Consider the following 27,108-nt stretch of genomic DNA (forward strand, 5'->3'; position numbering starts at 1 on the left):
TAATAGATCCTCTGAGTCCTTAATTCCCACTATTCCATGGGACTGTTCCCCGAGCAATCTGCCCCAGGCAGCTCCTAAATTCTTGCAGAGATCTGTCGAGACACACAGCTCCCATCCCAGCATTTCATGCTTTGACCAGACCTTCCAAGATATTTAATAGCTACACCCTAAGAACAATTTGAAAGGTCACCCTTGAACAACAACAAATCAATATGGCTGACAACAGCCTTCAGTTATCCATGACTCTAATCATAGTAACAAAGTGACCATCTGATATCTGTCTCGTTAGCTTAGGTCACACGATGTTTTTAATGTATAAGAACAAAAAAAGAAAATCTTAAAAATAATCACAATATAGCCAAGATAACCTGGATAAATAAAGTTACCCAAGTTGATGCAAGAATGAGAAAACCTAACTAGACTGTATGTGAATATGAGTCTAAATTTAAAACTTTCCCACAGACAATCTCCCAGGTCCAGGTGATTTCACTGGTGAATTTTTACAAATATTTAAAGAAGAAATTTTACACAAATTAAGAGTATAATAAAAAGGAATCACATCAATTCTTTATATCCTGCCAAAACCTGAAAAAGACTTTATAAGAAAGGAAATTACAGAGAAACCACTCTCATAAGTTAAATGTAAAAATCCTAAGCAAAGGGATAGAGGTATAACATGTTAATGCATTAGAAGATTTAATAATGATTCTCTCAGATTTAATCTCAAGATCGTGTTATGTATCAAAATCATCACAGTCAATAAATTCTTTTTAATGCGTTATTGAATCTTCATCTCCTGAAAATTTAAACAAAATTCTTAAATCGAATCTCTAAACTGACCTATTCTAAAAATAAAAAATGACTCACACTAGGGTAATTTAATAAGTCTAAAATATCCAGCACATGTTTACTTTTAAACTGTGTAATGGAGTTCCAAGTTAACTGTTACTTGATTTTCTAAGAAAATCTATTTTGACTAGTTTCTTAAATGTACTGTATTTCTAAGATATATAAACACAACAAATTCAAAGAAAAACATTTTAGAGTTCTTTTTTTAATGAAAGTGAATGCAGCAGAAAGAGTATAATAAACTCTTCAAAGTATCTGTATTTTTAGCCAGTGGCACATTTCCTTGTACAAAAATCACCTTTGTTTTTGCTATTTCATAAGACCTAGAGTCAATGAATTCAAAATGTCCCCTGAAAAACATGTGGTAAAACTCAGATGTATCTAGCATTAGAGAAAATAATCTTAGAAATAAAGAAAGTGTATTCACTGCTATATTTAAAATGGATAACCAACAAGGATCAACTGTACTGCACAGGGAACTCTGCTCAATGTTATGGGGCAGCCTGGATGGGAGGGAAGTTTGTGGGAGAATGGATACATGAATACGTATGGCTGAGGCCCTTCTGTGTTCACCTGAAAGTATCCCAATATAGTTAATTGGCTATACTCCAATACAAAGCTAAAAATAAAAAAAAGAAAGTGTATTACTGAACACTATGTTTGCACAAATACTTGAAAACAAAAAACACTAGGACTTTTTCTTTACATTAGCAAAGGCTGCCAATCCTTTCAGCCCACACTTTACCTCTTGCCTGGAACGTGCAAATGAAGGCTGAGGGCAGAAAGGATTACAATGGTGCAGAGTGGACCCAAGAGATGGTAAAAAAGGGAGCTGAAGAAGCCAAGATCCCTGGAAACTTGTTGGACTTCCTACCTCCAACCTTTTCTGTTTATTTGAGCCATTATTATTTTACATTTCTCTGTTATATGCAACCAAGCCTCAGGCAGGGCTTTTAGACTACATAATTTTAAATCATATTTTAGAAAACAGAACTAGTTAAATTAGTCAATAATATCAATTAGTTATAACCTTCATAATTCCTTGTCTTTAAATATAATTAACTATCATGTTTTCACCCCTACAGGCAGACACTATTACTAAAATTCAGTCATTATTACCTACAGAGCAGAGCATATTAAATTATTCCTATTCTGCCTCACTCAACACATTAATTGCATATGCATCTACCTCATTATTTTGGAGAAGGAAATGGCAAACCACTCCAGTATTCTCGCCTGGAGAATCCCATGGATAGAGGAGCCTGGCAGGTTACAGTCTGTGGGATTGCAAGAGTTGGACACCACTTAGTAACTAAACCACCACCACCTCATTATTTAGTGAAAAATGTATTTATCCAGGTATATCTGCTGCATCATTTTATTTCATTCATTTCATAAAATATTTAGTGCATAAATATAATGGCTAGGCACTAATGCTAGATGAACAAGAAACAGAAAAGAAAAAAACCCACAACTGTTCCAAGAAACTTACCGCACTGGGAGAGCTACACACACAGCAACTTCTAACAACCAGTCCGTCTTCCATCTTTACCCCCAACTACCCCCCAGGCGTCCTCTATGAAACTGCCGTGTTGAAATCAGAATCCAGTACAGGTCCACGCATTCAATATTGCTATTAAGGTTTGTTCATCTAGAACGTGCTTGTTATCATGATGTGAACTTGCTGAAGAGCGTCTGCTAGCTGTCCTACAAAAGACCTTATCTTCTGGATTTATCTGACTGTTCTCTTGCAGAAAATAACCTATATTCCCTAATGAATTTGAATGAATGCCAATTAAGAAATTTTGGCTGGAAAATGTATACATATAATTTATATCTACATATACTTATAAATCTATATACATACACACACATTAAAAATAAAAGAATACACATCACAAAGTTAATAGCTGGCTATTTAAGAGTAGGAAATGTATTATTCCTTGGACTTATTTACATTTCCTAAAATTTTAATAATCATTTTTCAACCCATCCACTCATTCCACAAATACGTATTGAGCACCAAGCGGCTGCCAGGCAGGCACAGAAGATGGAAGACCCTGCAGAACAGGTGTGAATCCTGCCCTTCCATACTTTATATTCTTAAGGAAGAAATCAGAAAATGAGCAAAACAAATAAGTAAACGGTGACTATTACAAGGCAATTTGTGGCTCGGAGAAAAAGAACGCAGGGAAAGAGCACGAGTTCTGGAGATGAGCTGACGCCATAAACTTCTAGAAGTTGGCGCAGGAGGCCCACTGTGGTAATGCTGAGCAAGATCTAAAGCAGAAGAGAAGAGAGAATATGAAAGAAAGTCTCTGGTGGGAAAGCAGCAAAAGCAGAGACTCTGAGACAAGAGCACTCCTGGCAGGCTTGAGAAAGAGTCCGAAAAGTCAATCAAAATATATAAAAATGTGAATTCCAAAGTCAGGGTCACAGATAGAGCACGATGCAGAAATTCAAGGTAGTCTTCTTGAACTCCTCTTTGTCCTCTTCAAAATTTTGTAAATTTTTTAGTAGAAATCTATCACCTGTATTAATATAAAAGCCATTTCTCCAAAGAAGACATACAGATGGCTAACAAACACATGAAAAGATGCTCAACATCACTCATTATTAGAGAAATGCAAATCAAAACCACAATGAGGTATCATTTCACACCAGTCAGAATGGCTGCTATCCAAAAGTCTACAAGCAATAAATGCTGGAGAGGGTGTGGAGAAAAGGGAACCCTCTTACACTGTTGGTGGGAATGCAAACTAGTACAGCCACTATGGAGAACAGTGTGGAGATTCCTTAAAAAACTGGGAATAGAACTGCCATATGACCCAGCAATCCCACTGCTGGGCATATACACCGAGGAAACCAGAATTGAAAGAGACGCGTGTACCCCAATGTTCATCGCAGCACTGTTTACAATAGCCAGGACATGGAAGCAACCTAGATGTCCATCAGCAGACGAATGGATAAGGAAGCTGTGGTACATATACACAATGGAATATTACTCAGCCATTAAAAAAAATACATTTGAATCGGTTCTACTGAGATGGATGAAACTGGAGCCCATTATACAGAGTGAAGTAAGCCAGAAAGAAAAACAACAATACAGTATACTAATGCATATATATGGAATTTGAAAGATGGTAACGATAACCCTATATGCGAGACAGAATAAGAGACACAGATGCATGGAACAATTTTATGGACTCTGAGGGAGAAGGTGAGGGTGGGACGTTCTGGGAGAATAACATTGAAACATGTATATTATCATATGTGAAACAGAACACCATTCCATGTTCGATGCATGAGACAAGGGCTCAGGGCCGGGGCAATGGGATGATCCAGAAGGATGGGATGGGGAGGGAGGTGGGTGGGGGGTCCAGGAGGGGGACACATGTAAACCCATGGCTGATTCATGTCAATGTATGGCAAAAACTATTGCAATGTTGTGAAGTGATTGGCCCCCAACTAAAATAAATAAATTTATAAAAAAAAAAAATAAATAAATAAAATAAAATAAAAGCCCTAAAAACATCATGTTAAAATTAGTTTTTAAAATCCAAATACACTGTATGCTCAGAGTTATGCAAAGAATTCTAATAAACACAGATAGTCAATCTGTGCTCATTAGAAAACATTTGTAAATTGTAAAAAAAAAAAACAAAACTGGAAGGTTTCTTTTTCAAGCAGTCATTAGCCTACTAACTTGAGATCTTCCTTTGTCTAGTATACATAATTCTAAATGACCACTATTCTCACTGATAGGTACACCCACAGATTATCAAGGATAAATATAATTTTAAAGATCTGTAAATTGGTGCAACTCAAAGTGTGGTTCTCAGGTCTCTTGCATCAGAATTAACTGAGAAACTTGATAAAAATGCAGCTTCCTGGATCACACTCTAAAGCTAATAGATCAGAATCTTAGGATGGAGTCTGTAAATCTGCTTTTTAGCATCATTCCCAGATAATGTACATACCACAGTACAGCTTGAGAACTACTTGCTCAGTTCAACAACAGTAAAGATATTTAACAGATAAATTGCCTCTGCTATCCTCTACTGACCAAGATTAATCTCTTAAATTTCAATCATTCCTAAACTTACCTTTCACGTGCTTGGCAGGGCAAGCACATTGTATCTAAGCATTGCCAACATATGCCAAATCCTGATGTTCTTAAAAGCTTAGATGATAAAATAGGTCACAAGTACAGCATTAACCTATGTTAAAATCCTGGATTAGATGGCAAATGGAAAAGAACAAGGCTATTATGGTTGTGGTAGTTTGGACTCACAGAATGACCACGTACAGCACTATGAATTCCCATTTGATCAGCCAAACACAGAATTAATTACATGCAAGACCAAGAAGACCAAGACACTGATTCAGAGATGTGGCAACGTGAACGCAGTTACTTCTTCATCCATCTACACACTTCATCTGTCGTTCATCCAGATATTTATTTTTATATTTTCCTACATTTAACCACTGAAATGAATGATTATGAATGAAATTAGACTTTCTAGGTTGCTTCAAGGATTACAGAATTTTTTGAGCTGCAATGAAGAAATGAGTTTTAATTTGATCAAAGGCATAATCCACTTTCCTTGAACAACAGGGGTCATTTATGTAACTTCAATTAACCAGTTTGAGAGGCTTGGCCAAAGAGAAACAGAGGAGTGAAATAACATTTTCACCTATAAACCAAGAAGTTAAGAGGTAAATATTTCATTGAAAGAGACATTATGAAAGTAAACATGTTAATATTCATCACAAAAAGATACAGGATTATTTTTATAATGTGTGAGTGTGCTCAGTCACGCCTGACTCTTTGCAACCCTATTGACTGTAGCCTGCCCCGCTCCTCTGTCCATGGAATTCTTCAGACAAAAGTTACAGTGCTGGTTGCCATTTCCTTCTCCAGGGGATCTTCCCAACCCAGGGATTGAGCCCGCATCTCCTGCACCTTCTGCACTGGCAGGCAGATTCTTTACCACTGCACCGCTGGGAAATAGGATATGGCAAAAGTGAGTATTTTTATAAACATGCTCATTCCTCATGAAGGAAGATCTGAGAAGCTATGGCAGGAATTGTTCTATAAACCTGAGGATTCCTGTCCCCCTTCTAGTTAATCTGCTTTGTAACCTGGATTTTATATATGAGATTTTAAAGTAGGGTGGGCCTTTATGCTTATCTGTCTGTGAAAATTAGGGTACTCATTTGGCAGAAACAGTCAGTTACACTGACATTTTTATGTTCTGGTCAAAGGTATTAAAATTTATTTTTGGCACGTATTGAGAAAAACCATCAAAGGAAATAAAGTGGATTAAAAGCTTTCAAGCTTTAAGATGAAAAGACACACATTGTCAGTAAATCCAAAATTGCCTTTTTAATATATGCATCCTTACATTGATAGGAAGCCGGAAATAAATCCTAACATTTAATAAGTGAAGAGTTGTATCAGCTCAGGCAGGGCTGATACGTACATGAGACAGGCTGCTAATCCAGTCAACAGACCACCTGTCAACAACTATACTCTTAGCCAACATAAAATTCCCACACAGATAAACCGATGTCATTAACGATGAAAGTGAGAAATTATGTTCCAAAAGCTACTATTGAAAACTAGATGTTTATGAAACATATGCATAACTGTGTTTTCAGGAATGAGTTCACTTACTTAGTAGTTCAAGGAAAGTTTTAACAGTGCAGTCACTGTGAACACTACCAGCCCCAGAGGAGGCCAGGTCTAAGGCCACGATGTACCTTCTATGATGCTTCTCAAGTGCTACCTCGCATGAGAATCACTGAAGACTCCTGCGAACACCGATTCTAGGGGCTCTCTCAGATATGACTTAGTAGGGCCTTAGCCTGGAAATGTGCACTTCTGACACGTTCCCAGGAGATGCTGCCGCTGCTGGTCTAAGCTACATGCCCAGTAACACCATTCTAGATGGCCTCCGATACCAAAAGGGCAGAAAGTCTAGAAGATAAATGCATCCAACTTCAAAATCTCACCCAATGATAAACATAATCCAGGCTTCAGATAGTAACTTTCAGAAGCTTCTTATTTCTATCATTCAGTTGTAGATGTGATGGCTATGTACCCTCAAATCACACTGGGGTACATTAGGATAAGGAATTTATAAGACAACTAGATGCCCCCCAGTCACAGAAGACTTTGCAGAAAAACTTAAATCATATTAACGATTAGATCAAAAAATTCTAGATTAGGGGAAAACACTTTTTAACTAATATTTTAAGCAAACTTTCTATATGAGAAGACCAAACACATGTAATTTGTTCATTATGTACAATAATCATTTAAAAGTGCAAAAATGATCTAAATCTTAGTCAAACTTTTGAAATACTTGAAATAAAATAAAAGAGAAAATGAAGTTGGTGATATATTTTTACACCTCTTTGGGGAGCAGCACAATGCTGAGTGTTAGAGCCTGAGATGGTAGACCAGCTCCCCATTGAAATTTTCCCAGTTTTGAGCAACTTAATTTTTATGGGCTGAGTGACCTCATCTACAAAATAATGGTGCTAATTTGACTGATCTCTAAGAAAGCTTCTAGCATACGTTCAGAAATGACTCCTCCAAATCTGCTACCATGTTTACCTTAAAATAAAATTTGTATAACTCTTTTCATTAAGATTTATGCAAAATGTTTTATCTTCATGGGTCAAAATTAAGTATTGCCTACTCCTTATTAAGGGGCTTTCCAGGTGGCTCAGTGGTAAAGAATCTGCCCGCCAATGTAGGAGACGCAAGAGATGCAGGTTCGATTCCTGGGTTGGGAAGGTCCCTTGGAGAAGGGAATAACAATCCACTCCAGTATTCTTGCCTGGAAAATCCCATGGACAGAGGAGCCTGGCTGGCTCTGTGGGTTTGCAAAGAGTTGGGCACAACTTAGCAACTAAACAACAACTTCTTAACCAACTATTCAATTTTTCAGCACTCCATGTGGAGATATGATACTGGAAAATGAAGTTTTTCCAACAGTACATCAAACATGAGTGCTCAATAATGAGAGCTATTTTCTACTTTCCAATTTGAAAGCAGGTTTTTTTGTGTGTGTATGAGATATGAAACTGAACTTACTAATGTAATTACAAATGAGTCTGTATGGGATACTGGCCCATGCTCACAACTTAAACAGTTTGGAAGAAAACAAGAACTTGGGCATAAGGAAAATTATTTAAGACTTCTTTTATAATTTCTCCGTGTCTGGGCATTCAAATTTATAAACCAAATTCTGAATGTTATAGCATCCTGATCAAAGCATGGGAAAATATTTCTTGCATCTTTTGATAAGAGCCTTTCTGAATATGACAATTATCATTTATCCCTTTAACAGCAAATAACACTGATGAGTTATCTCCTATGATCTTACTGTGTAAGATATGTATTTCTGTTTGTGACATATATATTTCTTAAATTAGGATACAGAATTCCAGTGCTTTAGAAGATAATTAGGCTACTAAAATCAATGCTGTTAGTACACGTAAAGTAATAGAAAGCAAGACATTTATCATTATTTTCTAAAAAGATTATCTCACTCAAGTAGCTGATAATGTGACATCTAGATGCACGTGCCACCTGTGGCTCCAACTTCAGGTTGTCTTTTTTTGTTGTTGTTTACAAAGTGTAGCCTATTTCAAGTTCTATCTCTCTAGTTACTGAGATCAAGTAAGAACAGCCTGAATCTTGTCTCCGCATGCCAACAGCCCATGTTTTACCATAATGATCTTTAAAATTTTTCGAGTCAATCATGAAGGGATTTTTTTTTTTCTTTAACTATACAATGGCGTTGATCATTGTGTTTTTTAACTGATTTTTATAACTGAAGTTACAAGTTCTTCTTGAACATTTAAGCAACCTCAAGGAAGAGAATGGTTTTCCTGCAGGGTTTGTTTCTCCGCAGAGTAAATTCTTTGGGGAATTTCTCAGATTCTCTCCAGGTATCCATATCTAACCTCTTGCTCATAAATCTCCAAGGAATCGTCTCATCAACAGTGAGAGAATAACCTCCAAGTGACTGTCAGAGAACACCACATAGTCTTGGATGTTGAAAAATGCCAGCCACTCTTAGTCTAATATACGTTTCAGTTAGTAAGTTATTAAGAAATCCCTCTCAATCTCCTAATACCATTTCCATGGATTAAAATATTCTCAATAAGATTGTTTCTGAAGAAACACTAGAAACAACATACATGACTTCACTTTAATATGTTAATCTGCTAAATGGAATAGATAAACAAAATATAAGCAGAGATAATTCAGCAACTGCATAAAGTAGTAGCAATGTTTGTATACACATCATTGCCATGAATGGCTGGGTAAACATATTATTCAGCAATCTGGTAAACTGTTACCTTTCTTGTTTATTAGGTCTGACTTCAAATAATTCTAGAATACAGGAAAAAAAACGTGAATCTTTCAAAACTGAACTTCGTTTTAGTCTTCACTATAGCATTTAGGCAAGTAAAATCAGGTAGTCTTGAGAATTTGCATATATTTTACTGGTAGTGACAATCTCATCACTCATGTTGGACTTCTAGTAACTATTTGGGCAAAATAAACTAACAAAAATAAATAAATAAAACTGTTCCTACTCTTTCTGAGTAATACAAAAACTGCTGTAGCTCATCCTTACCCAGGCTAAGGGTTTCAAGGTAGAGTATAGAAAACAACAAAAACACTTTAGCCCTAGTAGTCCATCTACTGAGAACAGAGGAATTTAAAAACATTATTTTCTAAACTAAATTAATCTGTGTCTTTCTGATATATAAAATTATTATGTGACTAGTGGATAACAAAAGTTTTAAGTACAACAGTAATTATTTTAAAAGAATGATGAGTTTTTCTGAAGGGTACTTCTGAAAGACTCAGACACTGATAGACTTAGAAATGTAATCTCTCTCTTTAAACCACTGTTGGAGACTTTTAAATAAACATATATACATATGTGCGTATATGAAAGTTACAAAACAAGTGTGATTTATTTTTGATACATGACCCAAGTTATCACTAAACTTCATTCAAATCAATTGCTTTTAATTAATATAGTAAAGAAAAAGTCAGCTTATATACATAGGAACTATATATATTTAATACAGTAAAAAAATTTCAGAAATTTGTTAATTTCTGAAAAAGAGGAAAGATTATATTTTATGATTTACTTAAGACATCCTATGCCTCTGACATTCAATGCTGTCTATTTTTCTAGAACACATTTCCTTCCGACTCAGCCTTTTTGGTACAACCTGTATATAAAGACATCCTCTAAGGGGAGCTTACACAGGCGCCCGCGGACACAGCAGTGAGTTCCAATCGACAGCTAGACGCACACAGGTCGAACCAGCTTAAAACATGAAATTGAGACAATGAGCCTGGTCAGGGTGGTAGGTGACACTCCAGGGGCTGCTGAGGGGATGCACGGCTGGGCGCCGTGGCGCCGCACAGTCGCCAGGTGAGCGGCGCCGCCGACTCCCCCGGCATCAACGCGCGCGAAGCCCCGCCGGACGCACGCACGGCCCCGCGCCCCTCCCGCGACGCCACGCGGTCCGACGGCCGCTCCCCTGCAGCCCGCGCCCTCCCGGGCCCCTCGCCCGGCGGCCCGCCGCTGCTTACCTGGCGGAGGCGGTGACCGCGGCGGCGGCGGCGGACGGTGCAAGGTGCCGAAGCCCGCGCGGTGGCTGCGCGAGCGCGGCGGCGCCCGGACCCCGCCCCGCCGAGCCGCGCCCTCCTCTCGGGAGCCGGGGGCTCCGGGGCGGGGCGGGCTCCAAGGGCCGGGGAGGCGGGCGCCGCGGGCCGGGCCCCACGTGACCCGCACGCCGGCCGCTGATTGGAGGGCCGGGGGCGCGGCGGGGGCTGCCGACGCCGGGAGACCTGGCTCCGGAGGTGGTTACCTGGCAACCCAGCGTCTGCTCCGAAGACTGGATTCCCGGAGTTTGCGGTGAGGCAGAAAGTGGGGGAAGAAGCAGTGAGCCACTGGCGTTCTCACCACCTAACACACATATGGAGTCTTCACATAATACATATGGAGCCTTCACCTTCTAGGAAAGTGAGTCAAATATGCCATGAATAAGTCACCTCACCTCCAGGAGGAGCCTGGGCTTCTTTGAGTTGAGCCTCCTTCAGAGGCTTTGAGTTGAACCCTCACCTGAAATGTGAATACAGAATACTGTCTCTTCGGCACTTCGTTATTGCCTGATGAGGCTCAAGAAGCTCTGTGCAGGACCCCTATGAATGCTATTTGTCACTCTTAGTGGATTTGTGTGTAATTAATTTACCTGCCCTCAAAGTGTGCAAGCTGACATTTTCCTGGTGGAATCTGGTTGAATGGAAATGGTACTGTCATTCACATTTCCTTCTTCATATCTCTGAAATCTCTTCACTGCCGATGACCTTTATCGAACACACAGGAGAAAATAAGCCTTCAGATACTTGGAATGAAGAGTGTTTAATAACACTTACTGAGCTTTCACTGTTTGTCAGACTATGAATAGTTAATAAATTAATGGTCTACTCCAACCAACCAACCAGGGACATTCCCTGGACTTAATCCTGACCCTCCTATGCCGTAGACTTTTTTCTTCCAAGGTATTCTGCGCAGTCTGGTACCTACCACGGCACTTAACATTCTATTTTGCAAATTAAAATTGGCTTAGAAGTTACCTCTCCACATAGACAAGCTTTTTAAAAGCTACAATCAGTTCAATCAGTTCTTCATTGTAACAAATAACAGATCTTCAATAAATGTTGGCTGGCTGGCTGGATAAATAAATGAATAAGCACATACCCTACCAGAGAAAACAGAGGACAATGCCTAAGTACATTTTATATGTTAAAGTCCTAAAATAGGGTTATGTAAAAGTTCTGTGAGATAATTTCAGATGAGGGAAGGAGAAAATTAGTTTTTCGTGGTTTTCAGAGAAACTTTCAGTAAGTGATATTTTGGACAGGAATTTAAGAAACAAATAGATTTTACCTGATGGAAAAAAGAACTGAACATACTATGCAGCAGGAACAGCATGGCCAAAAACAAAATGGGTAAATGCATGATTGATTTAACTAATTTTGGCTTGTTTGCATTCTGTGGAGGAGGTGAAGGTAGATATGTAAGGATATGAGGGGAGAAATTGGTAAAAGATTAAACTGAGAAAATTGGAAAACCAGATTGAAAAGACATTGAACACCCTCATTAGGTTAGACCTTAACCTCTAAAACCAGAGCTTTTCCTTGAGAAAAGTTATCTTTGAAATGAGGGTACGTAAGGGTGCAGAGAAATGAAAAGCATGATGAATTAGAGAAAAGATGTGATGGCCTGAATTAAAACCATGAAAATAAGAATGCTAAAGAGGGGAGATGGAAAGAAACATTTCTGGGAAAACAGATTGTCATTTTCATTTATGATGGATATTTGCTTGGTACAGTGTCAACAATAAATACAAAGAGAAAAAGTCAAAAAAGACACAATGTCTAGCTTGTGTTGACTAGAAATATCTAGTTGAATAGAAATATCTTTTACATCTAAATAATTTGTTTATAATTGTTTCAGCTTTCCAGTTAAAAATCAGAAACCAAATGGGACATGAGAAATTATCTGGTTGTGCACTCACAATTTAAAGATGAAGGTCTTGGGGCCTGGAAAATTCTAGAATTTGTCAAGATCCTACAGCTATATTATTAATAGTAGCAAAACTGATAACATGATCCCAGACACCCTATTCAGTATTCTCCCTTTCCTGTGATTTTGTTCATAAGTCTTGAAAGAGAGGTTTAAACAGTCATAGGTATAATTAGATCCAGAACCCAAAGAAATAGTATAACCTAATTTCTAAGGAAAACATCTTTTTACCGTGGTTTTCATTTTTTTATTCAACAAATATTTAATGCAATGCTCTCTTCTCACAATCCAAAAAGCTGTCAGTCTTTCAGGCTGGCTGACAGTTTCGGGCAATCACTGGGTCTTAACTAGCAGAGTGATTTAGGGAATTTATTGATTCCAGCCCAGCCAGTATGTCTTAATGGCTAAACATGGTCTATGAGTGTATTGGCTTTGGAAAGGTGTTCAAGGCCATTTAATGTGACAAGTGCATTTTTAGTGAATATTCTAAATTAACATGAAGAAATTCCTTAACTTAAATTTTAGGAAAATTTATCTTAAAGGGCTTTAGTTTCACCTAAGTGAAAAGCCTTCCCATACTATTTTTAATGTAAAAAGTGGTAAGAGAATAGAAATAAACCTCACACAAAAAAAAACAAAACTGATCCAACTGTAGAGAATCAAATACTTAAAAACTTACTGTGTGTAAAAACACTGACTGAAGCCAGATTGCACTGGCTTGAGAGAGACAGTTGTCATGTTTTTCAGGGTTTTAGAAACCCATTGTTATACACAGCTCTTATTAAAATTAAATGATATAAATTTATAATTTTAAAATGTTACTAAAAACAAATAATCAAAACTCATCACTTTCTAATTATTTTTATTATTTTATCTGTGTCTAAGCTGTTGCGGTTATTTATGTCTATTATGTCTATTTACGTCTATGCCTGTATGGGAAATACTATATGATATATACAATAATGTATAATATAATACTACGTAATATTATAATACTATATAAGATTTCTTCCCAGTGCATCATTCCATGATGGGATATTGTACTTGAAATTGGCCAAAATCAGTGTATTTACAACTTCCAAATCAGCAAATGCTGCAAATCAGGGCAGGATTCATGGTTTTGTTGACTGTCTAGACCTGTGCTCTCTAATAAGGTAGCCACTAGCAACATGTGGACTTTTTAATTAGTTAAAATTAAAAAAGAATGAAAAGTATTGTTCCTCAGTTGCAGTAGGCCCATTTCAAGTGCTCAGTAGCCGGTGATGTTTGGTAGAAACCATTGCGATACTTTAAAGCAATTATCCGTCAATTAAAAAAATAAATAAATAAAATAGCTGGTGTGGTTAAGTGACTTCTGTATTAAACAGCACACATAAAAGGCATCTTCATCATCATCTTCATTGTCAGGGAAAGTCCTCTTGGTAAGTGTTGGTTTATTTCCGGAGTCAAAAAATCGTTTCTGGAAAGACCCGTATGGTAGCTATTTTAGGCTTTGATAACCATGCAGCCTCCATTTCAACTACTCAGTTGTGGTGAAAGCAATCAGATAAGACTTAATAAATAGGTGTGGCCCTGTCCCCCAGAGACTTATTTACGAAAACAAGCTATATTTGATCTACAGATAATTTGTCAATTTCTGGTATAAACTTAAGAAAATGATGGCGATAATATTAATAATGCAATTCAACTGTAAACTGGAATATGTCTATCATTATCACAATATAATAGCTCAAAACATTTAGGTATTCTCCTTCTAAAATTCAAAAACTGTTATCCAATACTGCAAAGAAGTTGGTAACTGCTAAGTTGCTCGGTCATGTCCGACTCTGTGCAACCCCATAGACAGCAGCCCATCAGGCTCTGCCGTCCCTGGGATTCTCCAGGCAAGAACACTGGAGTGGGTTGCCATTTCCTTCTCCAATGCATGAAAGTGAAAAGTGAAAGTGAAGTGGCTCAGTCGCATCCGACTTGTCATGACCCCATGGACTGCAGCCTGCCAGGCTCCTCCGTCCATGGGATTTTCCAGGCAAGAATACTTGAGTGGGGTGCTGTAAAGTCAATGACAAAAAGCCTTCTTTGTTTTGCTTTTGACTCATTAACATGAAAATATCAATCAGCACAAAAGCACTATGTTTATTTGCCTGTTGCAACTGTGATTTAGCTACAAATACAAGTTTGGCAAAAATTATGAAAGAATTATGTGAAAATTAGCTACATGGAATATAAAATAAAAATATTGTCTTGTTATATGTCAATTGCATGCAACACACCCTTTATCTCAGAAAAATCTGTAATAAACTTGTGTACCAATATATGTACACATTGTTTTATTCAGAGAACTTGTTGTTAAACATTCATTAGCACATCACTAAAAAGTTCTTGGTGGTGGTTTAGTCCCTAAGCCGTGTCCAACTCTTGGCGACCCCATGGACTGTAGCCCGCCAGGATCCTCTGTCCGTGGGATTTCCCAGGCAAGAATACTGGAGTGGGTTGCCATTTCCTTCTCCAGGGGATCTTCCTGACCCAGGCATTGAACCCAGGTCTCCTGTATTGCAGGCGGATTCTTTACCAACTGAGCCATCAGGGAAGCCCTAAAAAAATTCTTAAATGTGTCTAAAAATGTGACACAGCATGCATTATGAGTCTTGGTGATTCTAAAGCCACCAGTCTATGTTTCCATTGATTTGTCTTCCTATTTATCTATCATAGACCTGAAAATGTGCCACTCATCTCCAGCTGTGGGAAACACCAAAGACAGATGACCCCAGGTGCTATGCTCAGAATCCACCACTGCTGCTGCTGCTGCTGCTGCTAAGTCGCTTCAGTTGTGTCTGACTCTGTGCGACCCCATAGACGGCAGCCCACCAGGCTCTGCCATCCCTGGGATTTTCCAGGCAAGATTACTGGAGTGGGATGCCATTGCCTTCTCCAATCCACCACTGTGTCTTGCCAAAACCACTTTCATAATATGTCAATTTTCTCTCAATAATAATTGTTTAACTTTGGCACATGACTAATTGTCTCCAGCTAGAGAGAAAGAAAATTATGTGAATACATTTTTTATTTTAAATGGAAGATTCTATTTGGATGTATATTTGCATCCAATATTGGGGCTTCCCTGGTGGCTCAGTCAGTAAAGAATCCGCCTGCAATGCAAGAGACCTGGGTTTGATCCCTGGGTTGGGAAGATCCCCCGGAGAAGGGCATGGCAACCCACTCCAGTATTCTTGCCTGGAGAATCCCATGGACAGAGGAGGAGCCCGACAGGCTGCAGTCCATGGGGTTGCAAAGAGTTGGACGTGACTGAGCAACTAAGCACAATAGAAACATAGACAAAATTATTCTCGTTTATTTGGACAGCCAGCTGGGTTTATACCCTTAACTTTACCCCATTCCTCTTAAATAATAATATGTTTTCAACTGATTGTATTCTAAATGGAAACATTTTTTGGTGTAAGATACAGACAAATGTTATCTGAGATATTGTATGTGCCTGCTGTGCTAAGTTGCTTCAGTTGTATCCAACTCTTTGTGAGCCTATGGACTGTAGCCCACCAGTCTCCTCTGTCCATGGGGATTCTCCAGGGAAGGATGCTGAAGTGGGTTGCCCTCCTCCAGGGGATCTTCCTGACCCAGGGACTGACCCTGCGTCTCCTATGTCTCTTGCATTGGCAGGCAGGTTCTTTACCACCTGGGAAACCTGAGATACATGTGATAAGGCTCTAAATATAAAATTCTCTAATATGGGCATTCCATTCCTGTATATTTGTTTTATATATAAACACATTTATATGTGTTTTTGGCCAAACACATTTGGCCTATGTATTGAAATAAAATGTATCAACGCCTTTTAAAGAGCATCGAAGAAGTGTATATGATAGACTGAGACAGTGCAACAGGCTAAGCTGAGTCAAACTAAAGCAAGATGCAGACTTCTGGCTCTGAAAAACATGCCTTAGACTGTTTTGCTGTGAAAACAAGACAAGATTTTGTTGCTATGAATGGGAGTCCCACATGAAGCAATTTGCTGAAAATATCTCGGAAGACTTTGGGCCCCTAAGACAAAGCTTTTTGTTTTAGGGATGACTGCCAACAATTCATCTTTAATCCACAATTTTAATCTTTTAGCGACACCAGGTTGAAGAGAATAATCATTTTTCACTTGTTTTTAAAATGCTTAAGATCATCAACAATAAGTTAAAATCTGGCGTTTATAAAACCTTTTTCAGTGCCTGGCCAAATTTTCTTTGGCTGTTTTTTGAGAGCAGTCATAAAATTAAACCTGAGAGGATGTCTTCTATATGACTGCGTTTCTAATCATAGTGATCTTGCTGAAAGAAAAAAAAAAAAGAAGAAAAAGAAAAATCTCAAATATATATTTTATGAAATATGAAAACAATATATGTTGCATTGTGTTTTTCCAGATGCCAAATTTATAAATTGATTTTATGGCCTAAAATATTTTTTTCTAAGGAGTAAAACAGTTTAATAATAAGTATATCCTTTTTTTGTTGTTGTTTGGCATGTCGTTTTTCCACACTCTGTTGTCTCCATGAACCTCTTTGGCACCAGGGTCTGATTTTGGGAAAGACAATTTTTCCACGGACTTGGTGTGGAGGGGGTGGTTTCAGGTTGATTCAAGTGCAATATATTAATTGTATACTTTATTTCTAATCCAAGGCTGCCACTGATCTAACAGGAGGTACCAGTCCATGACCTGGATGTTGGGGACACCTGCTCTGTGTCACTCTGACTCCACAACTGTATTACAGTTTGGGGCTTTTTAGAGGTGAAAGAGAGGTAAGGAAGCAATGGATCCAAGTTCTGTTCTGGAGGAGTTATACTGAAAAAATTTTTTTCTCAAAAGGAAAGTGTCTCCAAAGTAATTCAGTAAATAAGCAAGTCAGTCTTATATGTTTATTTAGCAGGTTTCTTGTTGTTGTCCAGTCACCAAGTTGTGTCTGACTCTTTGAGACCCGATGGACTGCAGCATCCCAGGCTTCTCCGTCCCTCACCATCTCCCAGAGTTTGATTAAGCAGGTTAGTGGACATCTAATATTTGCCACTTAAATTGTTCTGTGAAATGAATGTTCAAATTTTTTAATTTATGGTTGATAAATGAATACTTAAGGAGATGGTTATATTTAGCTTTGTAAGACTTTGCGTTGCATAATGCTTTATTTTCATGTTGAAACTTAGAGAGTGATCATGAGGCAAGATCCTTAGGGATTAATTTGTACGTATTCTCAAACGCTTTAATTGCCAGAGCATTTTAGTATCATTGCTTTTGGTATACAAAAGGATATTTCCCTCTCGTTCCTGAAAGCACAGTTAAGCTTTGAGAAGTATGTTGTTCAATCACATGCCATTTCACCAGTTACAAGCATTTTACCTGTATAGGAAGGAGCCAGGTAGATGTTATAACCAGTTCAAAAAAATTTCAAAACTTCACAAATGCATATGATGAATAAAGGAATATTGAAATGAATTTCAAATGCAAGCAAAAATTGTCTTTGTGGGACAGGAGGAGCAAGTTAATTGAAACTTTATCAGACAGAACAGCATTTACATTATCTGTTACCTGCAATTTAGAAGAGCAAAAACAGCTCAAAATGATGAATAGGATTCAAACTGGACAGTCAGAAGGATGCGTGATACTCAGTGCGTGAATTTCCACTGGCTTTTCAACAGCTGTGCTGGTGATATTTGGGGATCTAGCTTTGGCTCCGTAGTGTACTCATTGAGGTGACAGAACTGTAGACTTTAAATTTAATCAACATGACTGATTCCTAACAAACACCACATTCTGGTTCACAGGGGAAAAAAGATAATCTCAAGGAATGAGTAGAAATGAAGTAGTATTTAAGGCTTAGCTTAAAATAGCATATGCCTTGGCACGATTGTAAACTAGGATTATCTAATAGCTATCAAGGCTTCAAAAGAGCATCTTAGCCTATTTACTCACCGATGTTTTTCCCAAATCTTTATGGTCATGTTTACCGTTGTTCATAGCTGAGACTGATTTGGTGCGGGTAACAGATGGAGTGTGTTATGATTATAATGGGATGAGTGTTAACCTCTGAATAATGAAAAATCCTGGTGATTTTTTCATTGGTTAAGGTACAGAGTTTCTGACATTATCTTAAAGAGCATATAGATTGTTTTAACAGGGCAATGCTAATTTTTCTAATGTCTAAGTAACAATTTTGAGTCACCACGAGGTGGCACTACTGTACCCTTAGACAATGAGGCAGTTGATCCCTCTTCTGTCTGGGAGGCAATGCGAGTTCCCTCCAGGCAGGCTCATTCCTAGTCTGTTCTCCTGACCCTGTTTGTTCACTCATTAAGTTCCACTCGAAGCAACAATCAGATACAACTTGTTGCTTATTCTGGAAATCCACTCTCTGGATTGAAAGATATGTATGTTTACTGGAAATTTACAATTTCAGCCGTGAATACTTTTCTGTAAGCCTTGAGCCTATAACCCCTCCATCCTTCTCCTGTGCTTTTTAACAACAAAAAAAAGCTCAGTTCACAGAGCAGTGAAACATGAAAAGAAACACACTTAATTACTGTTGTGAACAAGCAAGTGCAGCAACATAAACAAGATATTGCAAACCTTTTCACTGCCTGAGACTTATTAATAAATGCTGCTCCTTTGACATTGGGTCTCCATGTACATCATGACTGTCATGTCAAAAATTGTTTCATTTCATAAATGTTTTAATGAAATGAAAGGGCATCTAAGAATAATAGGAACCATAAAATGCTTTAATTCTATCTCCGTGGTTAAAAAAATATGCAGGTCTAATTTATTTCATATAACTAAAAGGACTAAAATTTCTCCACTGATTCTGCGCCTGGGTTCATATATGAACACACGTTTAGCATCCTTGCTGACTCACCTCTGGCAGTCCTCCTTTTCTTTTTTCTTTCCTCTCCCGAACCCAATCCTTAGAATCTTAGTGGAAAGACTAGTATATTGGTATCCTTGACCTTCTGGAGTTTTTTCGCTCAGAGAGACAGTGATGTGAATAAAAGTGCTTGCATTTTTTTGAAACCTTTGCCCTCCATTTATATGTCTGTCTAGCTTTTATACGTCTGTCTTCCACTTCGTTCCCTGATTTGTTGAAGACTTTAGCTCCCAGCACACGGTCTTCCTCTCTGGTCCTGCTTCTGGTCAGAGAGGTCAGCATCTTTCCGGGTGATTCGTCCAGCAGTCAGACCTCTCAGCCCATCACATTGACTTCCAACCTTGTGCTCCAGTGTGCTTGGCTTTGTGCAACATGCATCTTTGGGTATCAGTGTTAAGGCTGGATTTCTGAAGGGTCCAAGATAACCAGTTAGTGCACCAGTTTTATGTCCATACATGTGATACTTCATTGTCTGGATCAACTTGACTGGGGGAGGTGGTGTCTGGGTAGCTGTTGAAACATTATTTCTGGCTAAACATTATTTCACTATTATGGTTATAGGTGAGATAATAATATCAATTCTGAAGTACTATTGTTTATTTCTAATGGGAGGACAAATACTTACCTTTATATATAAATCAATTTAATAGAGGATATTGTTTGTTATTGCCAAGTAAAAGTAATTTTTTAAGGGGGAGATAAAATGAAGTCGCTGTAATATATTCTGCTCAATCAGTGTGTGTTTATGTTCTTGAGCTAACGTCACATATCCTCCTTTTCAGAGAACTTAAGTACAAAATCTTAAAATCAGTGTTTCTTAAAGCAAGTTCTGCCTGTAGCAAAACTACCAAGACGTTTATTTAAAATTCAACTTCCTAGACCTTCTAACCAGAACTTTGTGTTGCTAAGCTGCTTCAAAATTAAAAAAAAAAAAAGTTTTTCTTAACACAAATGTTTAGGAATCACCATAGTGGGGCTTCCCTGGTGGCCCAGATGATAAAGAAACTGCCTGCAATGCAGGAGACCTGGGTTTGATCCCTGGGTCGGGAAGATCCTGCGATGAAGAGAGTGGCTATGCACGCCAGTATTCCTGGTTGGAAAATTCCATGGACAGAGGAGCCTGGTGGGCTACAGCCCATGGGGTTGCAGAGAACAGCACACACACACACACACACACACACACACACACACACACACACACACACACACACACACACACACACACACACACACACACACACACACACACACACACACACACACACACACACACACACACACACACACGGAGGGCTTTCCTGGTTCCAGCACTGAAAGCCCCAGGTCCAGTGTCCTGAGAACCCCCCGGAGCCCCAGGCAAACCAAGATGGCAGCAGAATTTATCACCAAAAGCCAGTTATGGCAACAGAGACAACACAGCGGGTGCAAAGGCTTAGCATTTCAATTATGCTTTTGGAAAACAAGAAGGAAAAGAGAGATTTAAGTCCCAATTTCACCAAAGTGGTGTTTGTGTCAAGTTCCACGGTGCGTTCATGTGGTTAGGCTGACCTCTGGTGGGGATATACTCTCAGCCACAATCACTCAAGAGGCGGATTTTCCTTTTAAGGTTTTTTATTTTCTTTTCCATTCAGAATGAAATACCCTTCACATAAAGTTTCTCCTCCAATGTTAAATATATGGAGGAAGTGCTCTGTAATTACGCTGCTGATCTGCTTTATGGGGCTGCGCTGTAATCGCAGAGCGGGGAAGTCATGTTGGGCCCCATATTTTTCTTAGCTATCAGTAGGGATCAATCAAGCCTAACAAGATCATCAATTTAAAATTGAGTCTCTAAGTTCTAGCCTTCACATCTGGTGTGTCCTCTGCCTTTCCATACAGTTCTCCCAGATTTCTGTGTGTGTTTCTCCTTTGCTTCCTTCAGATCTCTGATTAAACGTTACCTCATGAGACAGTCCTTCCTGACTACATAGTATAAACATCAGTTCTTTCCCTGATACTGTCATCTTTCTACTTTAGTCATCAAATTCTGAAAGAGATGGGAATACCAGACCATCTGACCTGTCTCTTGAGAAACCTGTATGCAGGTCAGGAAGCAACAGTTAGAACTGGATATGGAACAACTGACTGGTTCCAAATAGGAAAAGGAGTACGTCAAGGCTGTATATTGTCACCCTGCTTGTTTAACTTATATGCAGAGTACATCATGAGAAATGCTGGGCTGGAGGAAGCACAAGCTGGAATCAAGATTGCCGGGAGAAATATCAATAACCTCAGATATGTGGATGACACCACCCTTATGGCAGAAAGTGAAGAAGAACTAAAGAGCCTCTTGATGAAAGTGAAGGAGGAGAGTGAAAAAGTTGCCTTAAAGCTCAACATTCAGAAAACTAAAATCATGGCATCTGGTCCTATCACTTCATGGGAAATAGATGGGGAAACAGTGGAAACAGTGGCTGACTTTATTTTTTTGGGCTCCAAAATCACTGCTGATGGTGATTGTAGCCATGAAATTAAAAGACACTCCTTGGAAGGAAGGTTATGGCCAACCTAGATAGCATATTTAAAAGCAGAGACATTACTTTGCCAACAAAAGTCCGTCTAGTCAAGGCTATGGTTTTTCCAGTGGTCATGTATGGATGTGAGAGTTGGACGGTGAAGAAAGCTGAGCGCCACAGAATTGATGCTTTTGAACTGTGGTGTTGGAGAAGACTCTTGAGAGTCCCTTGGACTGCAAGGAGATCCAATCAATCCATCCTAAAAGAGATCAATCCTGGGTGTTCATTGGAAGGACTGATGTTGAAGCTGAAACTCTAATATTTTGGCCACCTCATGCGAAGAGTTGACTCATTGGAAAAGACCCTAATGCTGGGTAGGATTGGGGGCAGGAGGAGAAGGGGACGACAGAGGATGAGATGGTTGGATGGCATCACCAACTCGATGGACATGGGTTTGGGTAGACTCCGGGAGTTGGTGATGGGCAGAGAGTCCTGCCGTGCTGCAATTCATGGGGTCGGAAAGAGTCGGACACGACTGAGCGACTGAAGTGAACTGAACTGAGACCAATCAGCCACATCTGAAATCTATTCATCTCTCTCTCTCATCTTTCTTTCTTTATGTCTATTGATCCATCCTTCACTAGGCCAATAGAAAAAGGCAGGGTCTTTGCTTATATTGATTACTGCCATACCTATAGCATCTTGAACAGGATGTCTTGTAGGTAGCAGTAGGTGAACCGCATATGTTTCTCGAATGACTGAGTGAATGGTCAGTTTTTCATTAGCCTAAAGTCAGTCCTCTGAAAAACAGTGAGCAGCCCAACACAATGTATAAGTCCTTGCACAGAAAAGTTTTCATTAAAAGAAATCACACTGTAGACCGTCTTTTCAAAAGTAAACGGCCTAGTTACCTATTTTCACAAAGTGAAAATAGAATGGTAATTGTGGCGTGTGTCACTCACAGGTATCTGAATGCAACTTTGCTGCTATTTTTGCTCTATTAAATTGAACCAGAATTTCAAGGCAGTGAGAGATTCTTCTCTCATTTATCTATTGATGTTAAATCAATCTTAAAACTTGCTAACAGCCTAAAATATTATTAGGCATATATATTATGCCCTTTAAAATATGCAGACCATATATAGATTACTAATGTTGTTCTTGATATTGTCTAGCTAAGTCTACCTGGTGCTTATACATAAGCCCATACAGAGTAAACCATGCTACACATCTTCAATATCAGAGAATAAGAACTATTTTTCTTGTTAATATTCTTTGATTAAATAGGACTGTGTTAAAAATTTTTGAACTTTTAACTGAAAATATGTCTAAGAAGATCATAATGCTGATGGTGCTTGAGAAAAAATGATAAAAAGCAGTGCTTTACACTTTTTTCACTTCTTATTTTGACATAATTTCAGACTTGTAGGAAGGCTGCAAGAATATTGAAAAGGATTTCTTTTATCCAGATTCCCATGTTAACATTTGCTACTTCTATTTTGCTGTATTGCTTTTTCCTTCTCAGATATGTTATATATACACACACACACACTCTCTTGTGTATATTTTTTTTTCATTTTTTGAAAGTAAGCATCAGACTTGATGCTCTTTTACTCTTAAATTTTTCAGTAAGTATTTCCTGAAAGCAAAGATATTCTCTTTTTAATCAAAGTAGAAGTATCAAATAGAAACTTAATATTGATATTATGATCTAAACTACAGACATTATTCACATGTTGCCAATTGTCCCAATATTATCTATAATGGATATAAAGGAGAAAAAATCCTGGGTCAGGTTCCCCCTATTGCTCTGTCTTCTTGGTCTGCTTTACTCTGAAAGCTCCTCAGTCTGTCTTTGTTTTCATAACCTTGATAATTCTGGAGAATATAGGCCAGTCATTTCGTAGGCTGCTTCTACTTGCTTTAATGGGACACAGTGTGTGATTGGAGGTAGATTCTGCATTTTTGGCAAGAATATTTTAGAAGTATGTGGTGCTTCCTGTGTATCCATCGTATGAGGAAGCTCAAGATGTCATTTGTCCTATTCCTAGTGATATTGACTTTAATGACTTCGTTACAGTGGTGTCTACCTCGTTTTCCCACATAAAGTTATATTTTTCATTGTAATAAATAAGCATATTACAGGAGATAATTTGTGAGTTAGGAACATAAAATTCTTCTTGTTCATCAGATTTACTTTTTATCCATCAGATTTAGTTTTAGCATCTGCTAATGATTCTTTTGAAATCAGTTATTACTATAAGGGTTGCCAAATGGTGACTCTCTAGTTCCATAATAGTGCTACTTTAATCAGAAATAAGATATATTCTATAATTGTTTTTATCTTCTCATCATTTAATTATTTTCTTAGAGGATTTATATGTTCTCATTTTTTTTTCCCCGCTGCTAGTTTTATCTAGCATTAACCACTCAGTCGTGTCTGACTGTGACCCCATGGACTGTAGCCTGCCAGGCACCTCTGTTCATGGAATTCTCCAGGCAAGAATACTGGAGTGGGTTGCCATTTCCTTCTCCCAGTTTTATCTAAGAGATCTTAAAAATTGCCTAGGTCATTCAGTAAAAAGCACAGATTTTATAGATCATTTCCTTCTTGTCATAAGTAATTATTTGCATTAGCCATATTATTTTAATAATCTTAAAAAGTAATGATGAGAGGGCACTAGAGCCTCAAGGCTGTCTTTTGATCCTATTTTTTGCTGTGAAATAGATGAACTATCTTATGATCGTAGCTGTTTGCTGCTGTTGGTACAAATAATCAAATCATTTTTACCGTGTTTCTTCCAGTAGAGTCAAATTTTTTTTTTGAATGATTTCTTTTTCCTGCCTGCTCTGCAGTCTATTTTCTGGCCAGAGTCTAAATTACTTAGGCACCTTTTTGTCCAGACCGTTCCATGCTCAGCAACAGTACATGCCTGTCTGAACAGTAGGGAACACTTGTAAGGTTGGCGGTGAATCCTAATGAGAAGAGCCCTGAATTAAGAGCCAGAGACTTCCAAGTAGGGAAGCCTGATAAACCGTAAAGTCCTTTCCAGTCTCTCCTTCCCCTTCAAGCAAGTGACAGTTCTGTGCTTCCTTGTCTCCGTGTAATTTATCTGTAGCAGGTAAAGATGTATCAGTTCATCAGTTCTCTTTTGGTGTGTAACCAGTTGGCCCTAAAATGCAGTAGCTTGAAACAGCTGTGATTGACTGTATCTCATGATCAACTGACTGGGTGGTTCTCCTCTCCATGAGGGTTTGGCTGGAGTCACTGGTGTGACTGCGTTCAGTTGATACCTGTATTGCGTGGGGTGATCCAAGAACATCACTTTCATGCGTCTGGGGCCTTAGTGCCAGCCATCAGCGGAGTCACCTCTTTCTCTCCCCACTTGTTGCCTAATTTCACCTGGCCCATTTTTCTGTCAAGACATCCTGGACTTCTTACCCTGAAGCTCAAGGATCTAAGACAGCAAATGTCAAAGCTTCCAGACCTATGAAGGGCTAGTCCCCAAACCGGCAGAGTGCTGCATTTATTGGGCAGGTCACATTCCACTGGGCAAGGCCAGCCTGGTTCAACAAGAGGGGACATCCACGTCTTCATGGAATTAATGTCATGTGCATGCAGGGAGGGGAGGAATTGTTGGCAGCTTATATTGGAAACTCTCTGTAAGAAAGGTACATTATTTTTCGATCCTGCTCAGATTTATTTCTCCCATTTTTCAGTAGTCATATCCATTTTTCCCTCAGGAAAGCATTCTGCCAATTCTCAAGCCAAATGCTTTGGGGGAAGTCCCGTATCTAGCTCAAGTGTAATGCATGGGACTTGGGTTTAGGTCATTCAGTGCATCATATTACATTGACCACTGTGGTCAGGAGTGAAAATGTGATCTCATCATAGTCAGGTGGGTGCAATAAAATTTGCTTTCCTGGTCATTCTGAGATAGAGAGCCTCATTCTCTTCCTTAGTGGTCTTGAAGTTAAAATGGTGACAATAACCAGAGATACCAGAATTGTCAGAGAAGAGATTCAAGCAAGAAGTGGAGATCCAAGCTGGAGAGAGGAAAACCAGACCCTGACAACATAAGTGAGTCCTGGATCTAGCTCACTGGAGGCCAGAGCTCCACCTGGGTTTTCTCAGTGTTGTGACCCAGTTCATTTCTCTATGTGTAAGACCAGAAGGGTTCCAACTCACCAAAGTAGAAAGCTAAAACTGTCTGCAGTTCTGTTCCCTTCTTGGCTTTTACAGCCCAACGTTTAAATGACTTGGAGAGAACAGAGTGAGGAGGAAGAATTCCTCGGTGAGAAATATGGAGAGAAAAGGGCTTTTTCCAATATTCAAAAAGAGATTTTCTCAAGTGGAGCTTGGGAGTGGGTGGAGGAGACTTCAGTTACGATCTGATGTTGCCGTGTGCTGGAGGAGGTGGCCGGGCCTCAGAAGAGGTGACAGGGCGGTGCATTTTTGTGAGGCAGGACTCTCAGCTCCAGGGCGCTCTCTTTCTCCAAAGAAACTGCAGCCAAGTGTGGACATGGCTGCTGCAGAGCTGGCTGGCTGGCAGGACTCACAGAGAATGGGACGGTGAGAGCCCAGGTGCAGGCTCTGAAAATAACACACTATGACCCCAGAGGTTCTGCAGCGCTCTTGTGGGGAGACATTTTGGGACCCTCAAGGTCAAGTGGCCTGCCATCCATCCTAAGGGAATTTAAATTTAAGTTGATGTCAAATTAACTTTTAGAAAACACAACTTTTTCTGTGCATTGGAATTTGTGGACTGAGATTTGTGCTGATAAAGCACTAATAAAACATGAATTAAAGCAAATTACTTAAGGTTTCTGGGCAGTAGTATTTTCCTATACAAAAGCTGGAGGATGAGAGATCGTGAAATCAAAGTATCTTGTATGTCTATGATAGAGATTGTGTGTTTGTGTGAGTATGTATGTAAAATTTCTGTTAAAATATTGAGCACCTACTATGCATCAAGCACTATGCCACAGTGCTGAGAAGAACCCTAGTTCCTGCCCTCCCAGAGCCTGTGGTTTAATAGAGACACAGGCAGTTAGAAATGAAACTACAGTTCCTGTGATGGGAAGATAGGCTGTGTTTGGAGCATATAGACGGTGTGTCCAAGTCTCCAGGTCATGAACAGCCCCTGAATCCAAGCTGCAAAATCCAGACAGTAGATACTTACAGAGCAAAATAGGAGAGGAGATTTGTTG

At 38.9% G+C, this 27,108-nt stretch overlaps 2 protein-coding genes across 19 annotated transcripts in view; one reads left to right on the forward strand and one right to left on the reverse strand.

Moving 5' to 3' along the window:
• The window catches only part of WDR17 (WD repeat domain 17), a 65,399-nt gene extending 54,718 nt beyond the window's left edge, over positions 1–10,681 (reverse strand). For 5 of the 11 annotated variants that reach the window (XR_014063346.1, XM_081523877.1, XM_081523876.1 and 2 more), the window contains exon 1: positions 10,490–10,681. The gene's annotated coding sequence lies outside the window, so the exon portion shown is untranslated. Of the gene's footprint in view, positions 1–2,038; positions 2,127–10,156; positions 10,404–10,489 lie in introns of those variants that run through there. The other 6 variants (XR_014063345.1, XM_081523869.1, XM_081523878.1 and 3 more) reach the window with 4 other exon arrangements.
• A 108-nt stretch (positions 10,682–10,789) lies between these two features.
• Positions 10,790–27,108, forward strand: part of GPM6A (glycoprotein M6A) — a 253,502-nt gene continuing 237,183 nt past the window's right edge. For 3 of the 8 annotated variants that reach the window (XM_081523879.1, XM_081523882.1, XM_081523885.1), the window contains exons 1-4: positions 10,790–10,922; positions 15,198–15,382; positions 17,169–17,288; positions 17,414–17,528. The gene's annotated coding sequence lies outside the window, so the exon portion shown is untranslated. The remainder of the gene's footprint in view (positions 10,923–15,197; positions 15,383–17,168; positions 17,289–17,413; positions 17,529–27,108) is intronic. The other 5 variants (XM_081523880.1, XM_081523890.1, XM_081523893.1 and 2 more) reach the window with 5 other exon arrangements.

The sequence above is a fragment of the Giraffa tippelskirchi genome, chromosome 8 (genome assembly GCF_054371585.1).
Source record: "Giraffa tippelskirchi isolate mGirTip1 chromosome 8, T2T-mGirTip1v1.2.pri, whole genome shotgun sequence".
NCBI lineage: Eukaryota > Metazoa > Chordata > Mammalia > Artiodactyla > Giraffidae > Giraffa > Giraffa tippelskirchi.